Below are 19009 nucleotides of genomic sequence, written 5' to 3'. Positions count from 1 at the left end.
TGTCGACGATCCGGAGAGTCTCTTGTACCTTCAAACAATAATATTATCAGTCCCAAATCCTATTTAATTGTTCAAAGCTAAACTTCTTAAGTATATAAGCATTTTTCGGGTTTGACTATCAATTTGAGGTAGGCTGAAGGCTTTTATTTGGAGGATCTTCTTTGGTTTTCTTGAATCAAAAGGAGAAAGCTTTTATTATTTAAAATTTGATTTAATACAATTAAAAGATATTTTTACCTAACCCGTCAACAGGTGCCTAACCTGAATGACTAAGGCTTAGGCTTAGCTACTGAAGAATGTGGTTCAAGCTTCTAAAACCACACATTTATTTATTCCTATTTTTTATCATTCACGGTTTAAAAGAAATGGGTAAAATGGGTTCTAAGGCCCTCAATTAGTTGAGAACTTGAAAACTAATAATATTATTTCAATAACTCACAATCTAGTCCTTAAATTAAATTACTTTAATCTAATAAATAAACTTCAATATTTTTGGGGTGTGACATCTCTCCCCTCCTTAAAAGAATTTCGTCCTTGAAATTCACCTAAGTAAAAGAAAAGTAGAACTTGAGCTTTCATAAAAAAAAAATTCAATCCCTCAGGTAGGTTTCACAAGATTATGATTCCTTAACTAAACCTCAACTAGCTTAATATGTGTTCTCATTAAAACTCTCTGATACCACTAAATATAACACCCACGGACCGATACGGATGACCCGATCTGATCTAAGGTGTCACATTAGGGCCACTTGAGCGAACCACAATAAAAATACTGGAAAAATTAAAATTTTACCAAACACAATTTAAAATTGTAAAGCCACGTAATTACAAAAATTCATTAGACGTTAAAACAAAATTTAGTAACAATAAATATCAAAACAAATCAATGACTCTTAAATACAAACAAAATATGACCTACAAGTCCCCTAATTATACCGGTATCGTACTCTACAAGTAATACCGAAAGAACTCCATTACTGATGTTGACAACTGCACATGATCAATTCCTTAACCTGAAATGGTGAGAAACAAAGTGAGCTTTGGGAAAGCTTATTAATACAAAACTACCATAAAATGCTATAGGACAAGCATATAAATGACAAAGCATAAAACTTGCTTATTGATCCAATGCATATTATTGTGAAGAGTTAAGGTTACACTAATATTTCTTTAAGTAATAGACATAAAGCTCACAATATAGAAAAAACGTTCAGAGGAACAAATTCAGGAGTTTGAAAATATGTGTCTAGTGTATTCCCACAAAACCAAAGTAAATGAAATCATAGTTTAAAAGAACAATAGTTTTATTTCAGTAATACTTATTTTGAAAAACACAACAATACCTTCGACCCAAGCACATGATATGCAGTTCCACATAACTGCATCCATAAGGACTTACCCTAGGCCCATTGGTTAACGGAGCCAACCTAAGGGAGCACCTAGGGTCCATATAGACTTACCCTAGCCAAAGTGTTGGAGTCGCCTAATGGGAGTGCCCTCAATTCCAAAAGGACTTACCCTAAGTGAAAAGCAAAAAAGTCGCCTTGTAGGAGTGTCATAGGCCAAAAGGTGTTACCACTAGGCCCATTGAGCCTAAGAGCCCACCCAAGGGTCGCCTTAAGTCTATAAGGATTTACCAGCCCGATCGGGGCTTAACCTACATAACTCCATAATAGATCCCAATATAAAACCGGTTAAATAGTAATATCATAATCGAAGTAAGATGTATATAGTGTCAGATATTATAGATCATAATCCATATAACAGAAACCAGAGATCATAAACCATGTTTTTATTTTGAATATCATAGTCATACTTTTTTAATCAGAGAAAACATTTATTTATATGAAGAACAAACTATAGGATTCAAATCTTTCTGAAGGCACTTTGTAGTTATCAGGAAGGGATACACAAAACTTTTGTATATTGATCATATTTCAGAAACAATATCCCTATTAGAATGGTTCAACTAGTAGTAAATCAAATCAGACATTTAGAAACTTAAACTTCGAACCATTTATTATTTGGGTGCATCAAAGGCATTTAGGAACCTTACGTTAGAATTATTGAGATTCAAATATTACAGGCATGATTCCAACATTTAGACTATTAGGGCATTTCGAACATTTGATTAATGAGATTCTTAGTAACTTTGTCCAATAAAGGAGAAACGATGATTTACGGAATTCAAGATTTATGTTGATTTATCAGGATATCGGGTCAACTTGAACTAAAAAATCCTAACATTGATACTTGTCAATCATTCAATCGAGATACTTTACAAACATTTACTTTTTAATGATGACTGCACTAATTGAACTGATCACCTTCAGAGTCATCACTGAATGAAGAACTGAACTAGTATTCCGATGGTATTTATTATTATTTTGTATTGCAGTAATATCCAGAGTGACTGACATGCTTGGTCCTCTCTATAATCCTTTAGGGGTCATTACAATATTTAATGCATGACTGTTACTTTCAGAACTTGTCCACAAACATTTCCTACTCCATATCATGAGTCATATGTGTCATTACAGTACTCGGGGTTAATATGGTCATTTTAGGGCTTAAGGGTATTTTGGACAATGTGGGGTCCAAGGGCATATTGGTTATTTTAAAACTCGGAGATTATCCAATCATTTAAAAGGCTTCAATGACGAGTCGTACTTTCAGTAATTTAGCCTTCCGACGATCTTTCAAAACCAAGAGATCAATATACTTTCCATACCATAGACAGAAAATGATTTTCGGGTTATTCAAACATATTGAAAATCCAAACGGTGATTCCAAGTTTCAAAAGGATCAGGATATGAGCCCTCAAATCATTTTCACTATCACGAGCATACTTAGTTCCTTTTACACTTTAAGGATATTTTCATCATTTCATTCAATTCTATCAGTTGCATTACTTCCAGGAAATTAATCTTCAGACGTTTATTTAATAATCAAAATTCTAATTCTTTTGCCATCACGGAGGTTAAAATCAATTATCATAAGTTTTCTAATCAAATCAAGCATTTAACAAGTGCATCTGTATTTTAATATGGATCAAGAATGTCGTTTTAGAGTTATTTCCCACTTTCAGGGACAATTCTAGTATTTTTATTGAATAAAGGTATTTTCGTAATTTTTTTGTCAAAAATATTTTTGAAATTTAACATTTTACGAAAATAACTAGAGTTTACGAATCATGAGGTTAATTCCTTTATCACTTAATCACTAACCTTGAAATTATTTCTTATTGGTCCTTTAGTTTCTAAACAATATGATCGAGTCTTAACCAATTTAATATCATTTTTCCATTTTTAGTACTAATTTAAGAATATTCATTGGGATTTACTAGACCAAACATTTTAAATAATACTTCAATCAATTACCAACATGTAACATAAAGCATGCGTAGAGTAGTTAAGTATTACCTTGATTTTCGAGCCACATAGGTTGGCCAATGAAACTCCGTTGGATCGCATTTGAACTTCAATTCAACGTCCCATAATATCTCAGATACATAGAAAACGAATTTATGTTAGAAACAAAACTTGAACATGAAACTTCTTACGAATCATGAGGTTAATTCCTTTATCACTTAATCACTAACCTGAAATTATTTCGTATTGGTCCTTAGTTTCTAAACAATATGACGAGTCTAACCAATTTAATATCCTTTTTCTTTTTAGTACTAATTTAAGAATATTCATTGGGATTTACTAGACCAAACATTTTAAATAATACTTCATCAATTACCAACATGCCGTAAAGCATGCGTAGAGTAGTTAAGTATTACCTTGATTTTCAAGCCACATAGGTCGGCCAATGAACTCCGTTGGATCGCCTTTTGAACTTCAATTCAACGTCCCATAATATCTCAGATACATAGAAAATGATTTATGTTAGAAACGAAACTTGAACATGAAACTTCGTATTGAATCGGGAAATAAAACGTTGAAAAATAGCTTATCGAGTTTGAATTCGGTAAACGAACTTCATATTCAGACTCAGGACGTCGATAAATATTAAATGGGCCTTTCTATAAATTTTTGACTTTTTGGTCAAAATCATCGATCAACTCTGCCAAAGTCAAAGTCAACTTTGAACATGTCAATGGTCAATGGCTCAGCTCAAACAGGCTTGGCTCAGCTCACTTGGCTTGGCTCAATCGGTTTGAACCTGTTAAAACAGGTTTCTTAAACCTCTAAGGAAGAAAACAACCCCCATGCATAGGAAGTAGTGCAGAGGCTGTTTCGGGCGATCGATTACTCCATATTTAACCAAGCACAAAAATCAATCCATAAAACTACAAATATCAACTAAAAGTTAAAGAAAAATGATCATGATGACGATCAGGAACTTACTCACGGTGGTCGAAGGAAAAACACAATGGTAGAGGTCACTGCCGGAAACTAAATGAAGAGCTCGAAGATGAGGAATTTCATTTGGGGTTTTAGTAGTTAGGGGCTATGATCGTAAGACGACACATTCTGACGGTGGTAACCGGTGAACATCACGAACGATCGAAGCAGGCTGAACGACAGTGAAAGTGAAGGAAGGCTGAAGGGTTTTATTTAGGGAGTATTCTTCGGGTTTTGCTTGAATCAAAAGGAGAAGATTTTTTATGATTTAAAATTTGATTTAATACAATGAAAGATGTTTTTACCTAACCCATAGCTACAAGTGTCTAGCCTGAATGACTAAGGCTTAGGCTTAGCTATTGAAGAACGTGGGTTCAAGTTTCTAAAACCACACATTTATTTTATTCCCATTTTTTATCATTCAAGGTTTAAAAGAAAATGTGTAAACTGTGTTATAAGGCCCTGAGTTAGCTGAACTTGAAACCAATATATATTATTTCAATAACTCATATAGTCCTCAAATTTAATCACTTTAATCTAATAAATAAACTTTAATATTTTTAAGGTGTACAACTCCCCTCCTTAAAAGAATTTCGTCATCGAAATTCAAGAAAGTCAAAGAAAATAAAAACTAAGCTTTTATAAAAAAAATCAATCCATCGGGTAATTTTTACAGGATTATGATTCCTTAACTAAACCTTAACTAGTTGAATATGTGTTCTCATCAAACTCTCTGATCCACTAAATGTAACACCCACAGACCGATACGAGTGGTTCGATCCGATCTGAGTGTCACATTAGGGCCACCGGAGTGACCCACAATAAAAATCAGGAAATTAAAATTTACCAAACACAATTTAAAATCATAAAACCATGACACAATAAATAAAAAAAAGTAAAGATGTTAAAACAAAATTTAGTAACAATAATATCAAAACAAATCATTGACTCATATACAGACAAAATAAGACCTACAAGCCCACTAATTATACTAGTACTGTAGTATGCAAGTAACGCTAAAGGAACTCCATTACTGATGCTGACACTGCACATAATCGATTCCTTAATCTGAAATGGTGAGTAACAGAGTGAGCTTTGGGAAAGCTCAGTAATACAAAACTACCATAAAATGATATAGGACAAGCAGATAAATGGCAAAGCATAACTTCTTATTGATCCAAGTATATACATGTTCTTGTGATGAGTTAAGGTTCCAGTAATTTGTCTTTAAGTAATAGACATAAAGCTTACGACTTAGAGGAAACGTTCAGAGGAACAAATTCAGGAGGTTGAAAACATTGTCTAGTGTGTTCCCACAAAACCAGAGTAAATGAACCATAGTTTATAAAAATAGTAGTTTTATTTTAGTAATACTTATTTTTAAAACACAGTAATACCCTCCAACCAACACTCCATATACAGTTCCCCAGAATGCATCCATAAGGATTTACCCTAGGTTCATTGGGCGTAGGAGACAACCTAAGGGAGCTGCTTGGGTCTATAAGGACTTGCCCTAGCCGAAGCGTAAGAGCCACCTAAGGGGAGTGCCCTCAATTCCATAAGGACTTACCTTAAGCGCAAAGCAAATGAGCTACCTTATAGGAGTGTCATAGGGTCCAAAAGGTCTTACCACTACCCATTGAGCTCAGGAGCCCACCCAAGCGTCGCCTTCAGTCTGTAAGGATTTACCAGACTGATCAAGGCTGGACCTACAAAACTCCATAAAAGATCCCAGATAGTACCCCAAAATAAAACAAGTTAAACAATAATATCAGAATCAGAGCCAAATGTATCTAGTATTAGATACCAGAGATAAAAACCATAGAACATAATCCAGATACAGAAACCAGAGATCAAAAACCATGTTTTATTTCAGATATCATATCCATACTTTTAAAATCAGTGGAAACATTTATGTATATGAAGGACAACTAGAGGATTCAAATATTTTTCTAAAGCACTTGGTAGTTATCAGGAGGAGATACACGAAACTTCTATATATTGATAGGATTTCATAAATAAGATCTATATTAGAAGGGTTTGCTTATTAGCAGATCAAATCAGAATTCGAAAACTTATACTTTGGAACCATTTATGATTTTGGGTGCATAAGAAATGTATTTAGGAATCTTACGTTAGAATTATTGATATTCGAATATAAGAGGCGTGATTCCAACATTTAGGCTATCAGGGGCATTTCAAACATTTTGAGTCTAATAAGGGAGAAATGATGATTTATGAAATTCAAGGTTCATGTCGATTTATCAAGATATCAGGTCAAATTGAACTGAACAATCTCAAAATTGATACTTGTCAATCATTTAGATCGAGATACTTTACGAATATTTACTTTTTAATGTTGACTGCACTAATTGAGTTTATCATCTTCAAAGTCATCGCTCAATAAATCTTGAAGAATTGAACTAGTATTCGGGTGGTATTGTTACACTCTAATTTAGGGGCTAAAATTAAGAATTATAAAATATTAAATTTAATTGGTATTTTGGGAGAAATTGAGGATTAAATAAAATTTCAAAGTTGGCAGACAATTTTATAAAGTGTCAGAAATTCAGTAACTAACTAATTTACCCATTTTTATGATGAAAATATAAATCCCATTTCCCTAATCAATTTCCAGAATACTTCCCCATTTCCCTCTCCCATTAACCCTTTTTGAACTCCGATCTACTCACCGTCTGACCACCGTTTTACGAACCAAAACCACCATCGTGTTCATTATAGACCGATGAAAAAACCCCCTCAAACCTTTCGTTATGAATCAGCGTCGTTTGTCGTTAATTTCAGTTTGAAGTATCGTGAGTTTTAACTCAATTTTCGTTGGTTATCCTCAATTCACTCGATCCAGCACACCTGTTTTTTACAACTCCCGCACCATCGTGTTCCTTGCATCGTTCCGCGTCCACCAGTGTCCTCAGTGTCTCTGTCGTCGCCGACTTGTGGAGGGGTGAGAAAGTCAAAGTTTTCGATGTTTTGGAATCGAGCTCTCTATCGTTCAAAATTGTGAATCGAGCTTGGTAAGTGTCTTAAAATAAGTTTTAGAAATTTTTCGAGAATTTTGTGGACACTGTAGCACTGTTCACGCCCCCCACACGTCTCCCCTGCGAGTGAGGGAGATTCGGAAACTGTTGGGGCAGTTTGACCCAGTTTTGACCCGAACCGTTTGACCCGACCCGTTGACCTGACTCGTTGATTGTTGACCGTTGACTGCCATTGACCGTTGACTTTAACCGAAAAGTTAAAATTTTTGAAAAGTCATATTTTATGTTTTGACGTCCTGAGTATGATTCCAAAGTTCATTTTTCAAAATTCGAACCCGAAAGACTCAGAATTGTTAGTCAAGCCCGTTGACTTTGACTAAAAAGTCAATTTTCGAAAAGTCATATTTAATATTTTTTCGACGTCCTGAATCTGAATTCGAAGTCCGTTTCGCCAATTCAAACCCAATAAGCTGTTTTTCCCTGATTTATCAACCGATTCGATATTTTTCGTAATTAAGCTCTGTTTTTGTTGAAATTTCTGTAGATATGTATCCGAGGAATTATTGGAAGTTGATTTCAAGATATGCTTTATGGAACATGTTGATAATGGATAAATGCATGAATGTATATGATTGGTCTATTATGTCTGTTTGATTATGGATGGATTCGAACCGAATAAGGTTTAAGTGATAAATTAGTTAAGATTCTATTGAATTACAAGTCCTGTGATTAAGTGATAAAGGATCAGTCCTGAATATGTAAATTATAATTTATTTCATTAAGGATACTTGGATGATAAATTATGAGAATACTTCGATTAGGTAAAATTACAAAAGCCCTATTTGTAAAAAGATAAGAATTGATTTTAGAAGTTGGATAAAGTTTGTAAAGACATTGATCTGATGAATTTACTGACGTGTATAGAAAATACTAGCTTTGCTTAGGAAATCTGGATAACTGATTCTAAATCCAAGATGGCTTGTACAAGATACTAGAGTTTTGTTAAGGAATAATTTAAAGTTTAGAGATTATCCGGAAAAGAGATTAACCCTAGAATCTCTAAATTCTAATTATCTGGTTAAGAGTTTTAATACCAAAATTATTTGTTAAGAAATTACAAAATTACCCTTGAGAGGTAAAAGTATCCCCAGTTGACCTGGAATGAGAAGTACCTTGGAAGTTATGCCTAAATCGTTGAATTATTAATTTAGTTGTTAAGATCCTACTTTTGTTCAGAAAATTTCTGATAATCCGTAAATCTCCGAGTTGTGAGTAAATACGTGAAGGATAATTTATCGAGGGTACTCCTTTGTCCGAATTGGTTGAAAAAAATGAAATAGATGATAAGGGCGGATTAAATAATAAGATCGGACAGAAGAAAACGATATAATGTATCTATAAAATGACCAAAGTACCCCTGAAATGCAAATGACCCACGAATTTCATCAGCCCAGGAATGATTGGATATCCTCAAGCTATGAAAGGACATGAACATCGGGCACCAAAATGACCAAAATACCCTCATGGCCAAGAGTTCTTCTCAAGTTTCGATTGATTGATAATTTCTGGAAGTACTCAGTCAGCTCAACTTTAGAAAACATTTGGTATTAAGAAGTAGATACTCGTGGACAAATCAACCACGAAGACCAAATTGAACTGAATGGAAGTATAATATGTATCAGAAATTCAGAAACGACTGAATTATTTGGAAAACCCCAAAGTAACTGGAATGGACTTGATTGCTAATTGAGCTAAGTAACCTCAATGACTGAGGATTAAGTAAGTGATTGGGATAAGTTTGGAAAACTCAGATGAACTTACATGATGTATCACCCTATGGAGTTATAACCACCAATCAAGTACGCCGACATTTCATGATATCGTGGAAGCGCGGAAAGAAATAAAGAATATTAGAAGATCTATTCATGATGATTCCGAGATGATCTATGGATGAGAATTTTTTGTATTAAAGAGTAATACCCTGGAAGACAATGAATTAACCAGTCGACAAGCATAAGTTCTGTGAGTTGTTCGATAATCCGATCAATCGACATAGATTGATATATTTTTTTCCTTATCAGCTGAAATCACATTCTGCATAACTGATGATTTTGTCAGTTAATGAACTCATCCAATAGTGATTTCTACTTCCGGCATTCTCTACCTAAAAGATTATCCAATATCTCTGAATAATATTTGTAACACTAGTGTGTTCCCTAAAACATAAATTTTATCTGATTTCCGACTTGAATTCTGTTCTGATACAACTGAATTCTGTTCTGATTTCTGATCTTGATTCTGTTGATATCTGATCTGAATTCTGTTTTGATTTCTGATATCTCCGTTACTAACAGATTGTGTGCTCAGAGTGTAACATCCGCAATACCGGGTTAGTGACTAAATTGTAAAGTTTCAAAATTTGGTGACTAAAGTAGAAGAATGAAATAGTTCAATGATTATTGGAAATATATGATGAAGGTTTATTTAGTAATTATTAAAGGAAATAAAGGGTAAAAGGGTCATTTGACCAGAAAGATTTTTATCTTTCTTTTAAGGTTATAAAACACGTGGAAAGGGTGAGAAGAAAAGAAAAGTCTGGAGCTTGGGTTATCTCCTTCCTCTTCTCTTCCCGTAAGCTCCATGGCATTCCCGTAAGCTCTATGGCAAAGGTAAGTTTAATTTCAGTTGGTTAATTCTTGAGTTTTAAGTTAGTTTTTGATTCTTGGGGTGCTAAGAAAGATTATTTAGAGATTAAAGTAGGTTTGAACTTCAAAATGGATGAGTTTATGAAGGATTAAATATGAAGAGTTTTTAAGTGAATTAGTGAAATAGAAGGAGTTATAGATTTTGAAGTTGAATTTGACTTGTCAATGGTTAAATTAGAGATATGAAGTGATAAAATGAGTTTTAAAACATGTGAAAATTTGGTATGATTTTGGAAGTTAATAAAGAGAATATTAAGGTCAAGAAGAGGTAATGAACATAAATGAGTTTAACCTGTGTATATGAGTTGAGATCATGAAAGGGGATGAAAGATGAAGCATTTGAGTTGAATTGAGTAGATTTTCGGGCTAAAAATGAATTTGGGCTTGTGCATCGATGTGCACCGATGCATCAAGAGTAAATTTCCAAAGTGTATCGATGCACAGGAAGTGCATCGATGCACCCATTAAAAATGGAAACATCGAATGCAGTTAGTGCATCGATGCATTAGGAGTGCATCGATGCATCCCCCTTAAAATGAAAACATCGAAGGAAATTGTGTATCGATGCATGGGTAGTGCATCGATGCACATGTTAAAGAATGCATCGATGCACTGTAGAATGCATCGATGCACTTCAAGGGAAAATTGAAATAGACTTACTTTTGGTCTAAGAAATGATAGATTAGAGTATAAATGGGATATTGATATGTATTAATGTATGATTATGTAGATATCGAACATGAACAACTTCCGGAGCGATTATCAAGTCAAGATTCGATCGAAAGAAAGGAAAATCATAAAAACGATATTGACTAGTGAGGCCAGGTGAGTGCATATGATTATAGTATATGATTATATGGAAATTAGACTTGCGATAAGTCTATTTTCATGTTTTGAATTTATGAATGCATGAAATAAGTATAGTTGGTAGCCGTTAGTGTGAATATGTATTGTTATTTCTTTTCTATGTGATATGATTTATGAATAATGTGACTCTGTGATATAAGTTATGATTAAACTATGTAAATAATAATGACTTATATAATGACAAGAGAAAGTGATATAAGCGATGTGGTATAGATATAAATGATTATATGAACATAATATAAGTGAGTGATGAGAATCTATGTTTTTTATATGTCTATGAGAAGTATGTGCTATGTGATGTATATATGAGCTAGCGATCCTATGAGATATGAAAGAGATATGTGAACATGTGAATTATATGAAAGTGATATGAATTACATGAAAAGAAGCCATATGTCTACATGTATATGTGAAAGAACTATGAGCTTATATGAACATGTGATATGAAATGTATAGAACATGTGATATGAAAATGTATAGTGAATGAGATAAGTGAAAATGCCCATGTTATGTGTATTGAGAGCTAGAGGTATAGTTCCATGCCAAGAGTTGAGGGTCTATGCGGTCCTCCTCGGGATTATGTGTTATGTATCCTTTGGGACATCTACGTGGTCCTTCGGGATAAATTCTACGCGCCCTAGTGGAATTATACGAGCGTGGTGACACATATGCACAACCTCAATACTCACATATCTACAGTTCTCACATGGTAGATGGGCTAATAAAGAAATAACACAAACTATTACATGTGATTTGTATGCTTTTATGTTATGAATTGTATATATGATTATATGATATGTGGATTGTATGATTAAATGAGTAAATGTTGGTTAAATGCTAGGTATAGAGGATATGTATGAAGTGAGATAAATAATAATGATATTGATAATGAATGAGGCTAATGATGGAAATAATGAGTATATGTGTATATATGTTCTTACATGTAATTATATATTGCATATGTTTATAGGGATTTGTTACATGAATAAGGTATGATTGATAGCAGTAATAGTTCATGCATGATTATAAGTTATAGTTTACATTATATGTTTATTTTCTCATTAAGTCATAGACTTAGCGTGTGATTGTTTCACACGTAGGTATAGAATCGAGAAGAGAAGAAGAGCAAGATATGTCAGCATCTCCCTTACAAAATTTCAGATCAGAAAATAGATAATTTAATGTGTTTGGTTATTTTGAATATAGTTGGCATGTACTAATGATTGAGTTGAAAATGCTCTGATTGATTTTGTTTTTTGGTCGTTTTAATGTAAATAAATCGTTTTATTTTAATGAAATTTTAAATTTTCTTTGAATTTTCTCAAGAGTTAATGTGACACCTCAGACTCGTATTCGGGTCGGGTACGGGTTGGGGGTGTTACACAGAGCCTTACTGGTTGTGTGGGGTGTATGGTTCTGGGGAACCTACACAAACAGATAGTGAAAGGATGGTGGTAGTGTTCATGTTTTAAATATATATATATATATATATATATTAAAAGATATGATCTTTTTACTGGTTTACGGGAACACTCTAGATATCCTATTTTGATCTCCTGAACTTAATCATCCCAAAATATTTCTCTGAACTGAAAGCTCACTATCTGTTACTACCTGAAATATCAGTAGGATTTCCGCTCAATATAAAAATATGTGGATATCTGAACCAATAAGGAAATATATGTTTATCTGTATATGTACGTTCTTCAGTATCATCTGGTAGTTCTGTATTGCTGAGCTTTCCAAAGCTCACTCTATTATTCACCATTGCAGGTTAAAAGAATTGTAATAGTGTAGCTATCAACTTTAGTAAGGGATTTCTTCTGGCGTTATTTGCAGAGTATGGTACATGTGATTAGGGGGCATGCAATTGTATTTTGTTTTATATACGAGTCTGAAAATCTATTTTATTTTTGCATAATGATAAATCATTTTATAAGTTACATGTTTTAATAAAAGTTTTAAATTTTCCACTATTTTTTACACAGGGTCGCTCTGGTGGCCCTAATGTGACACTCCAGACCGGATCGGGTTACCGCATCGGTCTGAGGGGTGCAGGTATTTATTATTTGTATTATAGTAATATCCAAAGTGACTGACGTGCTTGGTCGTCTCCATAATCCTTTAGGGGTCGTTACAATATTTAATGCTTCACTGGTACTTTCAAAACTTTTCCACAAATATTTCCTTACTCCATATCCTGAGGGCATATATGTCATTACAGTACTCGGGGTTAATCTGGTCAATTTGGGGCTCGATGGTATTTTGGACAATGTGAGGTCTAAGGGCATATTGGTCATTTTATAACACGAGGATTATTCGATCATTTAAAAGGCTTCAATGACGAGTCGTACTTTCAGTAATCTAGTCTTCAAACGATCTTTCCAACCAAGCGATCAACATATTTTTCCATACCATATGTAGAAATAGATTTTGGGGTTATTCAAACACATTGGAAATTCAACGGTGATTCCAAGTTTCAAAAGGATCAGAATATGAGCCCTCAAATAATTTTCACTATCACGATCATCATTAGTTCCTTTATACTTTAAGGGTATTTCGTAATTTCATTTAATTCTATCAGTGGCATACTTCCAAGAAATTACTCTTCAGACGTTTATTTAAGAATCATAATTCTAGTTATTTTGCCATCACAGAGGTTAAAATCAATTATCATAAGTTTTCTACTCAAATCAAGCATTTACCAAGTGAATATGTAGTTTAATATGGATCAAGAATGTCGTTTCAGGGTTATTTCCCACTTTCAAGGACAATCCTGGTCTTTTTACTTCATAAAGGTATTTTTGTAATTTTTTTGTCCAAATATTTTTGGCATTTAACATTTTACGAAAACAACCATAGTTTACAGATCATGAGGTTAATTCATTTATCACTTAATCACCAACCTTGAAATTATTTCTTATTGGTCCTTCAGTTTCTAAACAATTCAATTGAGTCTTAACCAATTTAATATCCTTTTTCCATTTTCAGTACTAATTTAAGAATATTCATTGGAATTTACTAGACCAAACATTTTAAATCACACATCAATCAGATACCAACATGTATCGTAAAGCATGCGTACGGTAATAGAGTATTACCTCAAATTTTGAGCTACATCGATCGACCAATTAAACTCTGTTCGATCACCTTTGAACTTGAATTCCATGTCCCATAATATCTCAGATACATAGCAAATGAATTTGCGTTAGAAACAAAACTTAAACGTTAAACTTAGTATCGAATCGGGAGATAAAACGTCAAAAAATAGCTTACCGGGTTTGAATTTGGAAAAATGGGCTTCAGATTCAGACTTAGGACGTAAAAAAATGCCTTTTTAGAAAATTTTGATTTTTTGGTCAAAATCATCGATCAACTCTGGCCATAGTAAAAATCAACTTTGAACATTTCAATGGTCAACGACTCGATCAACGCGGCTCGACTTGGTCAGCGGCTCGGCTCGGTCAGCGGCTCGGCTCATACAATGGCTTGTCTCAGCTCACTCAGCTTGGCAGTTGGCTCGGCTTGGCTCGATTGGTCTAGATCGGTCCAAACAGGTTTCTAGAACCTCTAAGGCAGAAAACAACCCCCATGCTCAGGGAGCGACGCGTGCGGCGGTGACAGGGGCTATTCCGAGCGATCGATTACTCTAGATTTAACCAAACACCAAAATCAATCTATAATAACTCTAAATAGCAACTAAAAGTTAAAGAAAATGATAAAAAATGACGATCGGGAACTTATCCATGGTGGTCGAAGGAAAACACAACAGTAAAGGACAATGCCGGTTGGGTCCTGACCAGAACTAAATGTGGAGCTCGACAGTGAGAGCGATGGGGTGAAATGGCAACGAATATGATCAAAAATAGCTAAAATCCGAGGCGACAATGGGTTTTTGTCGAAGTTTCAAACACCGATTTACGACTAAGGGAAGGCTAAAGGCTTTTATTTAGAGGTCTTTTAGGTTTGCTTGAATCAAAAGAAGGCTTTTTTTATTTAAAATTTGATTTAATACAATTAAAAGATATTTTACCTAACCAGCTACAGGGCCTAGCTGAATGTGTGAGTTTAAGCTTCTAAAACCACACATTTATTTTATTCCCCTTTTTTTTTTATCATTCAAGGGTCAAAAGAAAATGGGTAAACTGTGTTCTAAGGCCCTGAATTGGCTGAGAGCTTGAAAACTGATATATACTATTTCAATAACTCACAATCTAGTCCTCAAATTAAATTACTTTAATTTAATAAATAAACTTCAATATTTTTGAGGTGTGACAAACCGCTATTAAATCATTTCCGTAAACGAAAATTAAAACAGTGTAACGATTCAACATGCTAGATATAATAACAGGAAAATAGAAAACAAGGCTGGAAGGAGAGAAATTTGGCCTCAAAATATTTTAGTTGAAAAATATAAGCTGTACACACAAGGTAAATGATGGCAAAATAAGTAAGAAAAATATATATATAAGCTGTTAAAACTTTTCCATTAAAAAAACACAACACAATAAATATATACTAAGACGTTCACGAAATAAAAATTTTGCAGATGGCACACCATGCTATCATTCTTCAGGGTGAGCAATTTTATTTACAAAGTTCAGAAAATAAAAGGTTGGCAGAGGGTGCCAGACATCATGCTATCATTCTTCAGAGCAAGCAATTTTATTTAAGATATAAATATCTAGGTAACATGAAATATTTGGAATGATTGTCACATTGATGGCTCTAGGAAATGAAACCCAGATAACTAAAACCACCTGGGAGATAAACATTAGTTTAATTTCTTCCTTTTAACAATAGAACCTTGTCCTGGTGAAGGAAATGTTTACCAAAAATATGTCAACTGCAGCAGCAAATCTAGGAGTTTAACACAGGTGCCAACAATATAATTAAATAAAATATGATTAGGGATGAACCCTTTAGAATGTATATCGACTTTGGCACTTTAGGTAGCTAACAAATCCTAAGAACATAGAACCAAGGGGGAGAACATCAAAGCATCATGCTACCTCTAGACAAGTTCTACTAAGTAGGGAAATTGAAATGAAAACCTTCTCTAATTGCCTTCTATCAAGGAATGAAAAGAAGACCTTGAGGACCAGGACCTTGAGAAGAAAGAATCTACTTACATCAGGAATGATAGGGAGTATGTAATGAAAAAAATATGATGGTTGGAATAAAATGGAATTCCGGTGAATAGAGAAAGGGGGAGAGAGCTTGACCTGGAAAAAAAATAGGAATTTTTAGAACTAAGACCACAAATATGGTTTAACCTAAGTTCATGGTACTTATAAAATTAATTTGTTCCTTATTAGCACGAACCATAAAATAGAAGGAGCTTGCACATTATAATGGTACATTTCTTCAGAGCTCAAACATTATGGCACATTGTTCCTTGACCACTATAAGAAATTGCAAGCTAAAGTCTAATGGATGCATTAGAAGAGACAATGGTCTATCCATCACAAAAAACTGCTTCACATTTTAAATCATTTTAAGGAACAAATGGTTTATTGCATAGATAATCCGTCACATACTACACAAGTCATATTATATACTTCTTGATTCATTATAGACAACTTACCAGATACATATCATGAAAAGAAGCCGCAGAATAAATTTCCTTACCAATATCTTCCAGTGTTGAAGGTTCTGTCACTTTAGTCCTACTCTTATCTCCATTGGGTTTACCTTCAATCTCATCATCTTTCTTATAATCATTCGGTCGAAGATAGGGACCAATATCCCTCACCCAGCTTGCAGCATAAAGCCTAGAGGCCTCCTTCAAGACCCAAAGAGCGATGAAAGATATTTACTGCTAATATACTTGGGAAAAAAATACCCTTTATTCGCTAGAGCGTAGGCAAATCATAGGTCCTTGGGCATCATTTGATATTCAAATTATTTAATCAATTCAAATTTCAATGATTCAATTAGCACCAGGATTACTAGTATGACATCTGTGAGATTTCTATCTTTTTTATCCTTAATTTGTTACAAACAACAAAAGAACTTTTGAACACACATCTTGATTAAAGGTAAAAAAAAACATGTATTTCGTTTCCATAAGAAAAACAGTTCGAAAATATTTTACTTACAGCAATAAGAAAAATGGAAAAAAAATTGTTGGTATACAAACCAATCTCAATATTTATACTATAATGGAGAAATGACAGAATCATGCTCTTTAAAGCAGCAGTAATATCTAAACCAAAAGCCAACAGTAAAGTAGTTTTTCCATTACATAAAACATCAACAAATACAATTATTTAAACAGGAAAGGAAAGCAAGAGAACCAAAAAAAAAGAAGAGAGAACCTAATAGCATTCATCGTTAAAACCCAGAAAACAATCAGTAATCTAAACTCTAACAGCGGAAGAGAAACTGGAAAAGGAAACTTATTAAGAAACGCTCGTGCCAGGTCAATTTGCGGCGCCTCTTGATGTGGGGAGGGTCAGGAAATGAAGAAGGGAAAGCTATTTCTTTGAGTTCGTAGCGGATGTAGTCATACAGTTTCCCGTACACTACTTTCACCTTCATTTGAGGTTGATATAAGAGATGCCCAACCTGATTAAGCCAATGAATTGAACATCTTCGTTCTTCCACTGTCCAAGTAGTTAGGGGAAGCAGCTATTAACTGGGTTCCACAGTACTGAGGCCTAAGTGCATTTTAATAGGACTAATCAAAATTCACTAAAGAAACAATTTTTTAAATTTATTTTATTTGATTTTATTTTTAATTTTAAAAATTTGAATTAAAATTTTTTTAAATTTGAGTTGAGTTATATAATATAACTATCATAAATCAAAATTTTTAGTAACTAATCGATAAATTTTTAAGCTCGAGTTGAACTCGATATATATACATATCACATATAAAAAATATGAATAAATATATATACATGTACATCGTATGTGGTTATAAAAGAACATTTAAATTAGTAATGAATATCACAACATTATAAATATTTATAATTAAATTTAAGGGTAAAGTACACAAATGCTCCCTCATCTATTGGATATTGTTTTATTAAGTCTCTCGTCTATTTGAAGTTAAAAAATGATCATCCGAATATTAATTATGTTCCAAACTCATCCTTTTTGTCAAAATACCATCAATTTTTTAACGAAAAGTAATTATTTTCTAACTTTTAATAATTGATGGACTCAATAAAACAACGCTCTATAGTCGAATGACTATATTGTAACTTTTAATAGTCAAATAACTTAATAAAACAATATCTTATAGTTGGAAAACCATTTATGTACTTTATCCTAAATTTATACCCTAAATTTAAACAAAAACTAGAACAATATAACTCGATTTATCTCAAAAAAATTTAAATAAAATTTCAGATATAAAATAAGAAATGCCAACTTATTGACTCAAATTTTTTTAACACAAATATTTTTCTGTACTTTTGGTTTATTAGAATTTTTTCAAACAAGAATAAATGCTACACGTCACTTTATCCAAAATTTATATTTTAATAATAAGTTTTCATTTCTTATATTCTTGGAACAGAAAAAATTTCGGTAAATTAAAATAAAAATTGTTTTTAATAATGAAAATATAGAACACGTTTGGTTCGTATAATAATGATATAAATAAAATTCTTACGTTTATTCTTTTCCTAAGAATAGGTTTTGTGAGATTTACATCATTTGTTAGATCAAGGGTCTAACCTTAAATTTTAAACCATCATTTTATTATTTTTATCAATTACTATTTTTTAAATAAAATTTGAATCTATTAAAAATAAAAATCTCATTTTTATCGTATAATCATTGATGTGAACGCATACCTTAAAAGTATAATTATTATACTTACTCTAATGATTTATTTATTAAAAGGAAAAAATATTTTTGAAATATATAAATAATTAAGTAAACTACGTATTTAGACTATCAGTTTTGATCCTAAACTTTCAATTTTTTTAAAATCATACTTAACGGTTATTTTTTATTTCATTTTACTACTCGTCGTTAAAAATTTAAAGTGTTTAGTAACTAAACTGTCAATTTTTGTTCGTTTTAGTACCTAAACTTTTAATTTTTTTTCAAAACTAAACCTTAAATTTTG

Source organism: Hibiscus syriacus, unplaced genomic scaffold (genome assembly GCF_006381635.1).
Source record: "Hibiscus syriacus cultivar Baekdansim isolate YM2019G1 unplaced genomic scaffold, ASM638163v2 tig00112507_pilon, whole genome shotgun sequence".
Classification (NCBI taxonomy): Eukaryota; Viridiplantae; Streptophyta; class Magnoliopsida; order Malvales; family Malvaceae; genus Hibiscus; species Hibiscus syriacus.
This window is presented reverse-complemented; position numbering follows the sequence as displayed.